The sequence below is a fragment of the Sinohyriopsis cumingii genome, chromosome 8, assembly GCF_028554795.1.
Source record: "Sinohyriopsis cumingii isolate HCF-2022 chromosome 8, ASM2855479v2, whole genome shotgun sequence".
Classification (NCBI taxonomy): domain Eukaryota; kingdom Metazoa; phylum Mollusca; class Bivalvia; order Unionida; family Unionidae; genus Sinohyriopsis; species Sinohyriopsis cumingii.
Window position 1 is genome coordinate 25,554,556 of NC_142968.1, and position 19,301 is coordinate 25,573,856.

The following is a 19,301-nucleotide window of genomic DNA, read 5'->3' on the forward strand; positions in this document are numbered from 1 at the left end:
CGGAGGTGGCGGATGTAGGTGACCCAGGAAACATTTAATCCTAGATCTATGTGGCATTTACCCTTCATCAAAGAGATAAACAACGAGTGAATCACCTCTGCGTAAGTGATCCAAATATTGGTGTTTGATTGGTTTAATGTCAGCAATGACGTAATAGTAACAGTATGCGTTGACACCATTTTTACCTAGACCGACATTTAGGTTAATGTAACCTGGTTTTGCTAAAATATGTCATGTGATACTTTATTTGATTTACAGTACATTTTACGTGTGTAATTTAAATGGCAGTATTATTAACTGCATATTCTATTCTATCTCTCTTTCTCCGCCTGTTTTTTTCCATCCCGTATACAGCCGCGGCTATCTGATTAAAATCAGATCTCCACTCGTTAGCATGTCGAACTCGTGCACAGAAGGGTCGGGTTCTTAATCTGCTATCATATCATCCCGAGACGGCTGTCGCAGCGTGTCCTTAGACAAGGCACTTCAGTTTCATTGCCTCAGCACCATATAAGCTTCAAGTAATTATATGCCATTAAAAAAAAATAAACGCATAAAATAAAAGAGCTGACACCACCACATGCGTTACCATTCCTACCTCTTTACGATAAAGAGTGATGTGGTAAATATCCGCTTTGCTCTTAACTGGATTAACTCCGTTTAAAACGTGATCAGAGATCTTCATCTTAAATGCGATATACGCGATCTATAATAGATGTATGGGTTCGTATAGAACGAAAAGAGTCCGTTGATGGAGATACCCCTCTGTCGAGCGGATGCGTGTATGAAATCGTCTACAACACCGTGCGTACATTCTAGTTTTATCGTGGCGTGTATGACAAGAGCCGTGCACTAAATTCAGGTCTCACTGGAGAGTTTATCTGGTGAATGTTCATCCGACAATGACCTATTGCAGAAAGATGAGAATAATTTTACACTGAAGATACAAATAAAAACAAACTGATGATTTTTGTAGAACGCATGCATATGAGATTTTGACTGCAGCAATCAGGTTAATTCCTCATACAATTGGTGGCTTTTATATAGAACCAACACTGCCACCAACCCCTCCTTTTTACATTCATTTTTGACAGCAGAGACCTATTTTGAATATTTTCCTGTGACAAGGCAGCTAAAAGAATCAGTATGTGCTTCATGCATGAATAAAGTTCACTAGTACTATAATAAATTAGCATACTTTTCATCACCCTCTCAACCAGCTCGATTTTTAGATATTTACCTATGCAGCAGACATACGTAAATACGTAAGCCAAGTTGGCTGTTCATTTGCAGCCTAACTTACGCATTTGATCTCCAGTGCTAGTCTAACTGTGACAGGCAGTCACCAAACAAGCCAACCCATTTTCAAGCCTAATTCAAAGTAAATCTAAACCACATTACAGATTTAACTTCTGTGTGAATTTATAAATGCTAGGCTTATGATAATTAGGCTCATGCCTTCTACGTTAAAAATTTTGGAAATGTCAAAATACGAAACTATCCAGTGAGACCTCAAAGTACGAGTTTGAAGTACGACATGTGGCCGTATCTTTGAAGATCCAGTAAATCTAAAGGCAAATTCTTTTCTTAGGAACCGCGGTGCCTCATATCGTTAGAGTGCCAGATTGGCATTGCGAAGATTGCTGGTTTTAATCATTCCCAAATCAGACAAGGTCAGCCGCCGTTGTGTCTCTCAGGGACAGAGACTTTACTCGAATTGCTTCGGTACGATACAGCCTTTCGTGTGTTTATGTGTCGTAATATAGCAAAATCAAACAAGTCATATATGAAAATCGACAGACATTAAATACCCAAACCAAAAAAGTTGTATATCAACACCGACAGACTCGTCCTCGGATTGAATAGATTTATCATCTGACAGTAAATAATCGACATGTAACTGAAAGATCTATCTTCCCATACTAATCTGTTGATTAGATAAACTGGTCTGTAGTGAAACATAAACTCGTCCATAGTGAAATACACAAGCGAAAAAGTTGTTTAGTCGTATTGTATACGATATTGTTTAACAAGTTCATACGCGTCTGGGTAGACGCTTTTCGCTAGCAAACATAACAAACACGAATAGAACAACCGTAAGCTTCCAGCGCATAATGCAGTGGTAGACATGGGTCTGTGTTTATTCTTATGGATGCTGAATGCTGACAGCTAAATATGGTATTAAGTACAGCTACGTGGCAAATGCTAACTACAAAACTTTCTTCGATCAAAAGTGAAATAAATGGTATCCACTTGATGAAGATCCCTAAAGTAACTCGTAGCTTTGCTTATTGATATCAATTGCTGAAACAAAAATAAGTTACAAAATGAGGGAAACGTGCACTTTTGCTGACAAGTAAATCTTAGCAAATTTTATTCATATTTTAGGCCTTCCCCATCATGTTATCCATCTCGTGCACACACACACACAGACACAGACACACACATATATGTGTGTGTGTATATATATATATATATATATATATATATATATATATATATATATATATATATATATATATATATATATATATATATATATATATATATATCGTGCACAATCGACAGAGAATCTTGTCACGATTTGTACTACTACTGTCTGTTACCGAGAGGAAATGTTCAATCGTGGGTAGGTATAATATGACTTTCTTGTGGCACTGACGCTTGACTGGCTATTCAGCTGGTATATGTATTCTTTTAAAGTAAGGTGTAAACTGGTTCTTTTAGTACCTTGCTTGCGTACACTTTTTTTTCCACTGTCAACCATCTGACGAATCTATAACCTCAGTCAAGTATTGCATATAGGTTTGCATTTCTCTTTTCATGTGGCTAGGAAAACTGAGACAAGACGAATTTTTGAAGATTTTGTTTACAACAATAAAAAAGTACTTTTAGTTTTACTTTGAAACAACTTTTATCGAGACACAGGGTCACTTCATATAGTTGCGGGTCAAGTACACAAAATCTGGAATAAACTGGATATATTAATGATATCGCAAGTTGCCGCCCTATCAGGTCTAGTAATTGCCTACCCTATATGCATTAACTGTCCTTTAAAAAATGGTTGCCGCTTTTAAATTGAACTAGTAGGTGTCGTTTCGAAATCCATTGATGTATAGGGTAATGGCCGTATGTGTTACTGATGCAACTTTGAAGAATATCCATACTTATATTCGCGTGTTATCGGGATGGCAGTCGTTCATAATATGACATGTTAAATGAAAAGACTTTGTGACGGAGAGCTATGACAGTGCCTCAAGCAAGCGTTTTCAGCTGTTAATTCAATATAAGATCGTCTGAAAAAAGTAAAAGCTATTCATTGCAAAGTGTAGGAATGCTGAGGTATTCTGGGAACAGCAATGCCTCACGGAGATATTTAACAGCTGTACAGCTTCAAGCTTGGCTTGTTTCTAGATTATATTTATTTCATATGTGCTGCTGCCATCCGGATAACACGCCTAACAGAAAAAAGGCGAACGAAAATATGAAATAACAAACGATTATGTTATGGATGAATATTCACTATTACCCAGCTAGTGTAACTGCAAGATAGTAAACTTTTTTGTCTTAGCAACAACAACAAAAAAAAAAAAATAACAAAAACAAAATATAAATAATAATACTTATCAATTATGCAAACTCATTATTCAAAATCTACAAGCCTGGTTAGCTGGCCTCCCATGATGCTTCGGGAGGCCAGAGTGCCATGCTAAAAGTCTACCGGATAGTATAAACAGGAGGCGGTTCACAACGGAAGATAATCTACCTCTGTATCCACCAGAACCGACAAGTTCCGAGTAATCAGTGACGTTAACCCTTTAAACCAAAAGGCGAATCGAGTACAATATATCCCGTGCCTACAAAAGATAATGTTAGATTTAGCCAATATAAATGTGTGACTCTCGAAAATTCGAATTGCATGCGGTGTGGACTTAAGTTGTCCTATGTGCCATTGATTGTAAAAGTTGTTTCCCGGTCAGACGGCCATGACTGGCGATTTTAGTTACCGTCAAAATTCTCTGATGCAGATCTTGTTAATTTAATTTGATTAAAAAATCAATACGCATGGGACTTTTTGGAACATAGCATAGACTTATTTCAAATGATGGCTTCGCAGATATGAATGCCATCACATGAGCGTTATTGGGGTGCACAAAAAAATAAATATATAGTAATGTGACACTGCACCGATCTGCGACTGTCACCTTATCCTATTTAAATTCTTGTAAGAATAATAAAATACGGAATTATCCGCCTACACCGTCATGAGGCAATAATTTACTTCTGCGCCAGAATGACAGTGTACCATTTCGACTAATCAGGGGTACATGTTATAATGATTTCGAGTAATTTTGCATTACAATGTCCGAAATACCTTCCGAACTTAATTTAATTTGCGTCAAAAGGGATGATATCGAAATAGACATAAATCTTTTATTATTATATTGTTCTTGTTTCTTCAAATCTCATTCATAGATCACAACATTTAAAAATCATCTGTCAAGGACTAAAATATGTACGTTACTGTCGGTTAAGCCAGGGCAAAATCCAAAGGAATGAAAATGATTTTGTAAATAGTATCATATAAAAGTAACGTGTTACCGGTAATTGTTTTCGAAATAAGAATATTCCGTTTAAGAAACCTATAAAGTTAAAATGTTTGTACCTCCAATTTGTACTCGATACCCGAACATTCCGATGTAACGAATCTTATTGTAACGAAAGTTAACTGTAATAATCTTCTTAAATTTTTAAAGAATGAACAGATAGATACGGAAGTGAACATGTAATATGTTTTCTAAATCTGAAGAACGGACAGTGTGATGACACTAGTAGTGTTTATGATGAATTGTATATAAATGAAAACAGCAATAAAGAAAAAACAGTTAAAATAAAGTATGTTTTTTGTTGTTTTTTTTCTCTGAAAGTAAAGACCAATTTCGAAATGTTAAGAATGCATCGTGAAACTCGAAATATTAACTCTTTATTACTTATTGAAATTGAAATTTTCCATTCTGGAAAAAAATATGAACAATATTTTCACCCACCCACCTCGTCCCTCTCCCTAAACCATTGATCGACATGATATATTGAATTGAAAGATGTTGTTTTCAAACAATGTCTTAGTAACTGTTTTGACGCCATTAAACCATTAGTATAAAACATGCTATTGTATAAACCATATCAAAATGAGCTTTAATCCTCCCGCGCCTTATCCTCCATTTCCGTTAATACTACCCCACCCCCATCCATTATATTAATTCTCCCACGCCTTGTCCTCCATTTAATTAATCGTTCCGCACCTTATTATCCTCCGTGTCCTTTAATCCTCATTCGTCTTATCCTCCATTTCGGTAATCATCACCCGCCTCATACTCCATTTCATGTAATCCTCCCGCGCCTTATCATCCATTTTCGACAGCTCCGGTGGCCGAAGTGGTTAGAGCATTATCGTCGGATGCGGGAGGTCGTGGGTTCTAACCCCGGCCGAGTCATGCCAAAGACTTCCAAAAATGGTACAAGCAGCTGCCTTGCTTGACGCTCATCATTCAGAGGTTAGTATTAGGACTGGTCGGCCTGGTTTCATGATAATGTGACTGGGTGGGACATGATGTTACATCTTTGCGACATGATGTCCTAGTGCTAAACATCACTATAAACTGCCACACTGCAGACATCGTAGCGATGTGACTGAACAATGCGATATGACTGAACAATTGTTAAAGTTAGGTTAAAAAATCCAAATCACACACATACACGCACACACACACACACACACACACACACACACACACATCATCGATAGTCTTTATCTGAAACAGAGGAGATGCTTTAGTATAATTTAGACAAATTAAGAGTTTTTTAGTCGTTACTTAAGCCACCAAGTTAATTGTATCTAAGTTTTAGAATATGTAAAATCTGTTTATGTTGCAGATAATAAGTGACACCTGTATAAAATCCATTACATGGTTCTTACTCTACCTTATCACCACTGAAATAACATTCTAAAGTTAGTTGAGGATCGTTTTTACAGTCTAGACGATTGAGATGTGTCAGTTCGGATATCTAAATTTACAATGTTTTAAGAGTCCAATGATATTCCAGGAGAATTTAGTTTTTTGGATAGAAAATAAAGTCATCGGCTAAAATTTTACTTTAATTTGTAATGCTATATGTACGTGGACGTGTACATTTTGTTCGTACTAATAATTACTGCCAGAAACTATATATCTTGCAAACTTCTTAGAAACTAGTAACTCAGTTAGTTAACAACAAACAGAGGAATTTCTTCAGCGTTGCTTTTTCAAAAGTGCCGGAGTTTTTAATCGCGCCATACTGCTGTTTCAGAGAAGTGTTGTGTATACTGAGGAAAGTGAATGTCAGCTTGGACTCGAAATGCAAGGATTCATATTTAATATGAATTTTAGTGGGCACACACACAGATACACAGTAACAGCTGCTTTGGAAAAGATTCAGGCGTCATCTTGGATATGATAAAATTACCCACGTCATCCCACTGTAAACTTAATAACAAATACGGGATAGTACAAGACAGGGTGTGGAGGAATTGATATCCTCCAAGTCCTTATTTGAATGTTTCTAAAAATCAAAGGTTCATGTATATGTATATTTGGATATCGGGGTTTAGATTTCATTCAGCGCTGTGTCGAATTATATTTCTTTACGGTTTAACTTCATCCTATCATACTCTCAATACTTATGCGGTATATTGTCATCTTTATGTCAAATTATTTGGACAGTATATTTTCCTGTAAAATGCCTTTGGACATATTTATCAATTTATCAATTCTGGCTTGTGTTAATTCTTTAAATTTTAAGGCATGTATACCTGTCATAGTTACTTCGCGTTGTGTTCTTCGTTAGGTTTCGAAGATGACCATGACATTACTAACTGGTTTGGTTTCTGTGAGTCCATGAGTAACTACTGATCGAGCCAATTTGTGCGTTGAACTGTCTGTGTCACACCTGACAGGATAAAACCATTGGGTTTACTTGAATAATAGAGGAAGTGATGCAGTTACGATATCTCCGATGCTCGCGTTTCTAAATTTCCTCTGCAATTCTTCTCCGTTCATAGTCTGCAGGTCCCGTAAGGAAGATACTCCGACAAGTGGATCGATCCTGTCTGAGATCATCCCAAGGTCCAGGTCATTGCTTAAGTGTTTCGGAGATGAGGGAATCTTTCGCTTAACCGGCTTGAAGCAGCTGTTCCGTTTTTTTATTGCCGTTTTCATGATATTTGTGCTTGTTGCCTGTTTTCATCTACGTTATTGTGTTCATTATGTATTGGCTGTTCAATTCGTATGTGTTCTCTCATCTCCTTGTTTTGGAAATGAGAACAATTAGACTTTTTCTCAGCTGTCTTGCTCCACTGTTTTTGAACAAACCACCATCACGTGATACTCGTCAGTCAACCCGTTTATGCTACGACGGACCCTCTTTAATTGCTTTAAATGATCACACTTTGGCTCTCCACACTACACTGCGCTCTAGACTAAACGAAATGGGACTAAATTCATCATTACCTAAATGTAAACAGAAGCGAGAAAAGAAATGTTGTTCCAAAGCTGGCAGGCGTAGAACAGAATTTCAGTTATCTCCCTTATCTCGGCTCAACAATTTTAAAAAAATCGACCGTTAATTTAGATAACCTAATTCAAATGCTTATTCATTCGTCAACCTTTGTGTCAACTATCCAGGAGATACCTCTACGTATTGCATTATTCAATGTTCAGTCAGTAGGACCACCGGAAAAGCGCACAGAAATAGTTAATTTTATCAACGACCAGAATACTGAAGTCTTTTTCCTGACAGAAACATGGCTAAAAACATCAAGCGATGAGCCCAAGTGTGCGGATCTAACACCCACTGGTTATTCCATCAAGTCGTTCCCCCGTAATTCTCGCGGAGGTGGAATTGCTGTCATCACAAAGAACTCCATGATAAAACGTCTTAACCACACCACAACATTCAATTTCGACCACACATGGTTTGAACTAGTCCAAACCACACTCACACTGGAGCAAAGGTCAGTCCATTTTTTTTGCCTATACCGCCCTCCTCCTAGTAGAAAAAACTAGCTGGCTGACTCTCTCTTTTTGGAGCAGTTTCCGAATCTCCTGGACTGTGGAAATTCGATAGGTGGCAACCTGGTTATAGATTCCATTATTGTTTTCAACCTCAAACAGACAGTTAACCAACCCACCCATAAACATGGTCACATTTTAGACTGGATTCTTCATAGACCTGATTATAACATTCTACGGTCTTCCCTGGTATCCCATGACATTGCATCAGATCACCTCTGCATTATATGCCATCTTGACGTATCAGTCCCTAACCCTCCACCTTTATCTGCTACTAAGAGAAACCTCCGTATGATAAATAGAACCAAACTAATGCACGACATCCAAGCTAACTTAACAACTTGCTTACCTCCTACAGCAGAACAACTTGATAACTGCCTGCGTTCATTGCTCGACAAACATGCACCAGCTACCAAGTGCAGAGTATCAATTCAAAAGTGTTCTCCATGGTATAGCAGTGTTAGGGACCAGCTTCGCACTACTAAAAGAGACCGCCGAAAAGCTGAGAGGCTTTGGCTTTCCACCAGACTCACTATTCATAAGCAAATATATGAAACCGCTAAGAAGAATGTCACAAATATAGTCCATGCAGCGAAATCAGCCCACTACACTACTAAGATCATGGAAAGTTCCAGCTGCAAAGAGCTCTTCGAGATTATTAACAAGCTAATGTCAAGGAACAACTCTACACCACTTCCAACTACCTTCTCTCCAGTCGACCTTCCGGACATGTTTGCAAATTTCTTACAAACCATTAGAGATAAGTTTGACACCACACTTTGAACTGACTCGTCGTCGCCCTACAGTTGGGATACAGAATTTGAGTGGCAACCATTAGCAGCATTTGAACCTTTCTCTATGGATTTCGTACGTTGTGAAGTGGCAAATTTTATGTCGATCTAACAAGAATACATTAGCTGAGACCAGACAACCATTAATTAGATTTATGGAGACAAGCGCGTATCATATCGCCATACTACCGTGTACGGTAATGTCCTTTAGAGGGTGAATTCTGTTCCTAATTAAACATTTGTTTATACAGCAGCCAGGCGGACACTTTAGGACGAGGAAAACTTCATTTTCATGGTAAAGTTGTCACAACTGAGAGAATGCAGAAACTCTGTTACTCAAACTACCAGGGTCAAGTTGACCCTGACTTTGGCGCCTCTGGAAAAAGGCGGCAGAGATATTTGATTCTGATTGGTACGTTAAATGAGAGGGCGTGTTCCAACACAAAATTTCATAGGTTTTAATATAGCCCGCATCGAATTTTAATCAGTCTAAGCTTTTCCTACAAGAGGAGACCCAAAGATTATGACTCCGGAAATTTGCAAGAAATTTCCGTAAAACTGTTGTCCAAAAAAAGGGGACGATTGTCGAAAGGAACCGACGAACTAATCTACCGATTAGGGGGAGGAAAAACGTTGACGGCAAAGGTAGTGTGACAATTCCATGTAATTTGTTGATGCCATATATAATGCTTTGCTGAAGTTATTTATTTGTATCTGCACGAATCTTTTTTTTTTCTACATTCGTGTAATAATTTGCTTTATGAAGTATAACTGTGTTGAGTTCATGCATAGGAAGTTGTACATTAATCTTCTTTAGATAAGTTTGACGAATTGTTTGAATTTGTCGTCTTGTTTGCATAAGAATTATGTTCTAAGAATTTAATGCATTACATTAGTTAATATGATTTCAAGAATCCGTGTGAATTCGCCGAATTTAGAAGATTTCACGTATGATTAAGAATAAGTGTGTATTGACGGAAATGACCTAGTAATTGATTGACGTGATGTATCCTATTTATTCGCTGTGTATGTGGTAATGTGTAAGGTCAAGGCGTAACGAATTAGCCATTTGACTAACTAGGGTCATTATAGGACATGTGGAGTCGATTGATAGCCTTAGCGTCTGTTTAGCACTGATAGTGAAATCTGATAACGAGGGAGAATAATGAAGAATTAACCGTTTCATAAATAACGGGAAATTTAGGTTGTCTCTATTTATATTTATTTAAAAGGGAGAAAATAGCTCCAGAGACGTATGAACGAATGTGTGATGTTATTCTGAGACCTATACGGAGAAGCATAGAGAAGAGGGCAGTGAGACATATAATCCTGTGTCGCAACCCTGCGACGTGTTAATCTCTGAAGAAGTATTTTGAGTGTCCTGAGACGGGTGGTAGAAAGTATCATCCCGAGATCCAAGGGGTCCGAACAGCGACAGAGGAAGCAAAAACAGACTGAGGACGAGCAGGTTATGAAATCATACAAGACGTTGACTTCGATTGTTCACTCGATCTTATGATGAACTAAATCTATCAGTAACAGATTGGCTATCTTATTTAGATCTATTTGCGTTTTCTTTGTATTTCGGTGGAAGTTAAATTTCTAAAAGCAGAGTACACTCCTGATGTAATGAATTTTCACAGTGTTTGTATGTACGTGATTAAATTGTTTGTTTATATGTACGGGGGCTCGTGTTGGTTTGTTCTATATACCTGCTCAGATCTCTATCTATTCCACCTATAAGTTTCACCATTTATATTTCCATTTACTCGAACCGGGCAATAACATCGAGGGCGGTCAACCCCTAGATAACGAAAACCAAATATGGAGGGACATTCACTCCCCCCGTGTAATATACGTACAATCCTGATGAAGCGTGCACCAAAGTCATGTGAACTTGATCCAATTCCAACAACACTGCTGCTTGAGTACTTAGATCCAGTATTGCCTTCACTAACTGATGTTATTAATACCTCTCTCTCATCCGGGGAATTCCCATCATTTTCCAAAACTGCCATTGTAAAGCCTCTGCTGAAGAAACCAACACAAGACCATAACGATTTCAAGAACTACCACCCAGTTTCTAATCTCCCATTCATATAAAAAAATCTTAGAAAAGGCTGTTCTATCCCAGCTTGTATCTCATCTGAATTCAAACAGTATTTTTAGCAATGTACCATCTGCATATCGCCCTTGCCACAATACTGAAACTACTCTTCTAAAAGTAGTTAATGACATTCTCTCTGCGTTTGATAGCGGAAAGATTACAGTTCTCACCCTCCTTGATTTGTCTGCAGCATTTGACACAGTAGACCATGATATTTTACTTCACCGTCTCCAGCATGTATTTGGCATTCATGATACAGCCTTACTGTGGTTCAAGTCCTACTTGGTCATAGGACACAAATTGTATCTGCAAATGGAATACACCTCCAGCCCAGTTGATCTATGTTGTGGTGTTCCACAGGGGTCTGTTCTTGAACCTGTTCTCTTCATTCTGTAGACTCAGTCGCTCATAAGTATCATAGATCATCATCCAGTGTCTCACCAATTGTACGCTGATGACACCCAGATATACAAATCTAGCCACCCAGTTGAAGTTGATGCTACCATCCAAGGTGTAGAGATGTACATTTCTGATGTGAAATCATGGATGACATGTAACAAGCTGCAGATGAATGATGATAAAACTGAGGCCATTCTGATTACAACATAAAGACTTTCTCATTCACATCCTTTACCTCAAACAATAAATATCAGCAACACCAACATTAAATTCACACAATCAGTACAAAACCTAGGTGTTAATCTGGACATTACTCTCACATTCACCAACATGACATGAACATATGCAAGGCTGCATATCTTGAGCTGAGACGCATCAGCTCCATTCGCAAATAACTTTCAGTTGTTGCCACTAAAACACTTGTGTGTTCATTAGTACTTTCAAGACTGAACTATTGTAACTCAGTTCTGTCTGTTTCATCTCAATATCTGCTCCAGAAACTTCAAAAACTTCAAAACACAGCTGCTCGGATCATACTTAGAGTACCACGATCAGAGCACACCTCCCTACTGCTCTGTACCCTACACTGACTATCCATTCGATCCAGAATCAACCACAACATTTGTTCTCTGTGCTACGTTTCACTGTCAGACTCTAGTCCAACATACCTATCCGACCTCACCCATGTGTACACACCAGCAAGATACTTACGCTACTCTTCTGACAATCGTATACTCATTATTCCCACTATGAAAACAAAGTCATATGGACAGCGTTCTTTTGCATACCAGGGCCCAGCAACATGGAATGAATTACCGACTGAACTTAGACACAAAGACACAGCGATCACATTCAAGAGGGCTCTCAAAACTCACTTATTTCGACTGCAAGAACAAACTTAAAGACCTAATAATGTTTCATACCTTAAATATTCTCAGCATGTTTTTTAATGTTTTCTAATTTCATGGTGTTTGTTTTTGTAATCATATCATTATATTTTTTTTATCTTATAGGTGTTGTCTAATGTTGTAAAGCGCTTAGAGCTTCTAAAGATTAGGCTCTATACAAAGTCGTCATTATTATTATTATTATTATTATTATTATTATTTATTCTAACCACCACGAGATTGCTTTCCTTCAGTCACCACGACGTAGAAGATTTTATATGGCAGTCGCCCTTCTTACATCTTGGTGACGTGGTCTGCCCACCTCAACTTGATTTCATCATCAGAGTGTGGATGCTGATTGGAATGCATACCCCTTTGAGAAGCTTAGTGTCTGTGACCATATCCTGATATCTTATCCTCATCGGTTTCTTCAGGCAGCCCTTTTTCTTTACCTGGCACCTGAAACAGTGGGGTCGGCAATAAAACAGCTTTATAGACTTTTAACTTTTAGTTTTGTTTGTAGACTGATACCTCTGCGTTCGAACACATTTACAGGTAGTCTAACAAAGGTCATGCTTGCTGTAGCAATTCTGGCGTTAGTTGCATCATAGATATTGTCTGCAAGTGACAGGGTGCTGCCGAAATAGGCGAAATTGTCCACTGCCACGAAGGTTTGGCCATTTATTATAATTGTAGGCTCCGTGCAAGGCTTTCCTGGTGCAGGATGGTGCATCGCCTCTATTTTCTTGATAATGATTATGAGAACGAAATTGTCACAAGGTGAGGAGAAATAGTCTCTACTGTCTTGCATTTCAGACTCAGATTTGGAATTCAGGGAACAGTCATCAGCAAATAAGAGATCACAAACATTAACTTCATGTGACTTCGTCGTCGACAGTAGTCATTTCAGATGGAAGAGCCTGCTGTCAGTCCGGTTTAATGTTGATCATAGTGTCATCGTCACAGAAGGCATCAGTAAGCATTGTAGAGAATATCATACCGAAGAGGGTTTGGGGCCAACACACAACTCTGACTGACTCCATTGATAACTGGGAATGGTTCAGATGACAGCGTCGTCAACGACACGAGCAAGCTTGCCATCATAAAAATGCTGAACCATCATGACGAATTTATCTGGGCAGCCCAATTTTGATATGATCTTCGAAGTGCCACCAAGGCTGACTGCTTCGATGGCTTTTGTAAGGTCGATGAATGTCGTGTGCAGGCTGGAGTTCTGTTCCTGGTATTTCTCCTGGAACTGACGATCTGTAAACGCCATGTCTGTGGTCCCTCGTCGTTTTCTGAAGCCACAATGACTCTCTGACAGAAGCTCTTGCTCGGCGTGATACACAAAACGACTCTGAAGATTTCTGGTAAGTATTTTGCCGGCTATTGACAGCAAGGAGATGCCCCGATGGTTGTCGCATGATTGTCTGCTGCCTTTCCGCTTTTACAAATAGATGATGGATGCAACTTTGTACTCCTCGGGTATAGTTCCTTGAATTCATGTTGACAGGAAGAGTTACGTAAGATTCTGTGCCATTCGCAAGCCTCCAGCTTTGTTAACTTCTGCTGGTATAGCATATGATCGAGGTGCTTTGCCATTTGACATCAAGTCAACAACCGATAATTCGCGTATGTAGAAGTGAAAAACCAATAGTGGACTAGGAAGCACAGATAGCCACCGACAAAAGTAGATACGTAGGTTAAAGGCAAGTAGAATATCTCCAATAACGGCTTGAATGGCAACTATTTTGCATTGCATGAAGCTGTTTAGTACAACATGTGTTGTTGTTTTTTAAAGTATTGCCTACGTTTGCGTTTGCAACCTGAGCATCACGTTGTATCGAAAATTACATGGAAAAAATGCATGTATAAATATGGTATAGGACATCTTCGCTAGCCAAGGTTCCGGTATGATAACCCTACCTACATATCCATAACCTTTGGCGTCTCGAGCAGATATTTCTGTGCTGTGAATTTTATTGGATGCGGCGGCAAGCCACTGCATCCAATCAAAATTAAGTTGTTTCAATCTGAACACTGTTCCTAAATGATCGAGCACAAAACTTTAATGGAGTGATAAATTAGCAATTTTACAGTGCCGATCAGTGTTTGTACAAATACCTTTCACTCAAATACACCTGTAAAAGTTTCCCGCTGGTACTTAGTCATACTTTCGATGTTATACTGACAAAATATCCTTTATAAGTCAACTGCCTCCACCATGCTCAGCCGATGTACATTGCACTGCTGTTATTGGTTAGTCGGCATTACATACAAAGGGAGGCAACTCAAGAAATCAAATAGATGTCGCTAGGACAAAGGACTAAAATATCTGATCTGCCAAGGTGTAGATAAGGTTACCATACTGGAACCTTAGCTAGCGAAAAGCGAAAATGGGAATAGGGGTCCATAAACTTCTTTTGCTAAGGACTTCCTTTGACTTCTCAGGTCAAGTGAAGGATATTCTAATGCTATATTTTATTGTAGTCATGAAAAATATGGACTCACTTGTGTATGTTAAGTTTTATGAAATTTAAAATAGGTGGACGATGTATTAGAGTTGTGCATAAAAATTGTGTGTATATATACTGGGCCTACCAAGTTACCCTATAGATATCAATTGGAGCTATAAGGTAATATAACCCACCGTAATATATATATATATATATATATATATATATATATATATATATATATATATATATATATATATATATATATATATATATATATAGATATAGATATATATGTCACACTCCGGTGACATTCATAAACAACGCCATTACATGGTCAGACCATCTTACCCTGGCGTCATCCTTGTATTAATATTTTAGTCATGTTTGCCCTTGAAGTTTGGATAAGAAAGACGAAACGATACCAATAACTGTGCAAGAATCGCTATCTAAAGCCTTACAATTTGCATATTTTCCACTGCTTTTTTTGAGAATCCTTTGAAACATACGGTGAACAAAAAATTATCTGCTATCTACCTGTGTCCCGGTACCTTGGCCTCCCAAGATGCTCATCAAACTAGGTCAGAGTACCAATCTACTGACGATTGAAGCGTGAGCGCAAACAAGGGAGAAATTTGGGAGTATGTCGAGTCTCCTCCAGGATGTCAAAGCAATTCCCATTGGTAAAAAGACGATGATGTTCTGATTGATAAATACCGTATGGAACATGTGTTTGCTAACGATAAATCTAACTGACATCCATACACGAAACACCAATCTATATTTTATATACTACTAAAATTAAGTAAATCTGATTAAAATCAGATCTCCACCGTTATACACAAAGGACAACGGAGATCTATTTTAATCAGATTGAAAATAAGTTGACCTGAATTTCTGAAGGTCACCAGACGAGGAACGTTTGTCGGCGACTGTCAGATATATATTACCACTTAAATCTGAGTTCTCTCTCTCACTCTCTCTCTCTCTCTCTCTCTCTCTCTCTCTCTCTCTCTCCGTGGGTTCAGTTCACTCCAGTTCCCTTCAGTCTTTCTTTGTACCATAACGTTCCTTTGTGCAGTTATTTATATATCCATTTTAGAACTTATCTTGAAATCACCACCATACAGCCAATACTGCGCTATGCTGCCGTTACACCCGAATCGTTATATACATAATATGCATATATACGTTGAGTTCTTCGTCCCCCCCCCCCTTTTTTTTTCTTTCTCTTTGACCATGAGACCTTGAGCATAATTTGCGAGTACAGTATACTTGTATAAAGCAATTTCTAAATTGAGACTTTCTCAAAGTGTAAACATTTACTTTATAATGATTTTACTACTGTAAGCCCAAACTGAACTGCATTATGCATTATACAAAGCGTATTCGTCATAAACAGTATTGTAAAATAGGTGGTTATATGGGTGGGTATAATTCATCTTAGATGGTTTATCAGACATGGTACAGTGATATGATTCTTTGGGAGGGACCCAAAATTATACCCCTCTCGCAGATGGCTATCACATGGACGACATATGTACCAACTTTAGAAAAGTTCTATCCCGATGCGTATGAGATAGTTACAGACAGACAGGTAGACCAAAGGGGATATTTCGTTTGACGTTTAATGGCACAGCAACAAGCGAAGGCTACTTAGGGCAGTACAGGAACACACCATGATAGCCGACCCGAGCTAATAATATGTCAGTGTTGAAAGCCAGATGGGGGGGGGTAGGGTGTTAACATGATACACTGCTCATAATGCTGTATTATTTATGCACATACCAACTTCATTCGTAACTTTGGCGTATATTGTTTACTCATAAACAATGCTACCTGGGAGTCTAACACAAACATTTGCAATGTAATGACTGTGTGAAAACCACTGCATGGCATTATTATCTGATCAAGATAAGAACGATTATGTAATATATATATATATATATATATATATATATATATATATATATATATATATATATATATATATATATATATATATATTAAAGTTCTGTAGTAATAGAATTAAATTGAAATAATTGCATATCGCCTCGATACAAGGTCCTTAGAAATCACGGTTGATATTCACATATTACCAGGCATGCTTTGTGGACAGTTGTGGGAATTAAAATTCACCTTGGGTAACTTGTTGGTGTTTTTATGCGATAGGTAAATGGAACTCGTATTTTTATATGCTTTATTTGGTATACGCATTTATAGTTTGTACGGGAAACTGACCGAAGGAGGAGGTACTAGTGGCAGTGCTGAGTTAATGTGGGTACGTGCTATGGGCTCCTTGGTGCCGTGGATAAAATTACACATTACATGTACTTAACCATATATAGGTTTTAACCATATACAGGTCTAAACCGTGTAATGCCTAATATAATACTGCCCCCCCCCCCCAACCCAAACCTGAAATGCCCCGGGACCCCAAAGCTTTAACACGTCCCTGAATGGCGGGGCATGGGAAATTATAACTTTTAGGTCAATATTATTCACCCCCTAACACAATCTCCACCCCATTTCCCACGAAACGGCAGCGGATGAAGGAAAGAAGAAAAAAGAAATGTAATGACTGCCACTATCATTGGTAATCAATACTAACGAGACAGTCTAAAAATAATGTTCACTGTAGCAAAATTGGCAGGATATGAAATCGAAAAGAGAACACTGCCTACATTTTATGTTAGTGATAGGTTTAGTTGGAAGAAAGCTGCATGCTTTATTGTTGCTTTTGTTCTCTAAATTTACTATCAATACCCTTTTCCCCTCAACTAGCCTACCTTGGGCTGTGAGGAGGGGTTGGGGTGGAATTTGGAGTGAGATAGGTATTTCTTGCCTTCAAGCTGTGACGTGTTGAAAACTTTGGCCGAGACCGAGGACATACCACTATGGTTTTGCTTGATCATATTGATGTATCAGACGGGTTGAAACAAGAGTCTTGTAGAGGAATTTTAGTGAAGAGCGAATCCACGGTTGTAATTCTTGTCAGTCTATCGATCTAGGTCCGGATCTACCCAGAAATGTGTACACAACGTATTCGCTTTCTAGATCTGTCACGGGAGAATACATGTTTTGCGAAACATGTCCTTTCTTATTACGCGCGCGCAAATACATTTTGTGTACACGTGTGAAAGGTGTTCTATAAACTTGTTTACTCGCTTAATAATAATAATAATAATAATAATAATAATTATTATTATTATTATTATTATTATTATTATTTGAAGAGGGTAACATAGCAGTTTACACACAGCTGATCTCTAATAGGACTAGAAAGAGTAAGAAACACAAATAAAGCTAATCCACGAATTCTGCTGAACTACAACAACTATTTTTTTTTTAAATGTACTAACCCAAAAACAAAAATATGAAAATTAAATATATTAATACCATATCGAAATTCAATATGATCAAGGTAGTATTTTCATTAACGTATTACACATTCACGAATTTCATCGGACCAGAAATGGGGTGGATCAGAGAAGCTTGTACAAGACATGTTAGAGATTGACCCGTGAAGAAATTCTGTACCCTCACCGCTTAAGTTAAGCAGTTTTCAAAACATCGTAACTTTCTAAGTTTGTTTGTGAAATATTTAAGCAATATAGCGAAATTCGTGTGTGTGTGTGTGTGTGTTTATTGTTAATATTAGATGGGGTGGGCGGCTGTTGGTCGGTTGCAAATTGGTCTGAAGTTAATCCATCTTATCTTAACTATTTGCTAAAGATTGCTCTTTGGGTTGAACCGGATCAGGAACCATAAAGATCACACGCAACCCTGCGATGACGACATCTGAGACAGTGTTTATTTGAACCAACACGTTATATAATCCAAAGTCCTGAAGAAACTGAATAATCGTTACAATATGATGAAATTCATGGATTCTCATTAAGAAACAAATGCGCCTCTGTTATCGTTGTTTTGTTTTGTTGTTTTTTTTCCCCCACGAGTTAATTGCTAGATGCAAGAATTGGGTAAAGGTGATAGAGAAAATATATTAATAAATTTTCGTTAATACAAAAAGGGATCTTACTCTGCGTTTTCTAATATATATAACACAATTATACAGGTTAGATAATTTTTAATTCGTGCTGTACGGAGATTCGAACCCATGTCGGAGGGTAAACGATACCTACCCATCGCCTTGCCTGCACACACCAGCCCATATTCCATCAAGACTATGCACACATCACCATATATTGATGCAAATGAGTCAGTGTTATATGCACTCGTGTGTAGCAGACACACTCGCATGACTACCTAGTAATTAATCTGTCTGGTGTATATTTATAATTCTCTATGCCTCCTCTCTCTCTCTCTCTCTCTCTCTCTCTCTCTCTCTCTCTATATATATATATATATATATATATATATATATATATATATATATATATATATATATATATATATATATATATATATATATAAACACACACACTTTGGACCGCTCATATGGCCTAGTGGTTTGAGCGTCCGCTTCGTATGCGGAAGGTCGCAGGTTCTAACCCCGGCCGAGTCATACCAATGACTTATAAAAATGG

The 19,301-nt window shown here is 37.9% G+C and overlaps 1 long non-coding RNA gene across 1 annotated transcript; it reads left to right on the forward strand.

The window, feature by feature from the left end:
* The first annotated feature begins 9,406 nt into the window (after positions 1-9,406).
* On the forward strand, positions 9,407-10,581 carry LOC149793165 (uncharacterized). Its single transcript, XR_016422537.1, has 2 exons — positions 9,407-9,544; positions 10,132-10,581. It is a non-coding gene; the product is annotated as an uncharacterized LOC149793165 (long non-coding RNA).
* Positions 10,582-19,301: the final 8,720 nt, after the last annotated feature.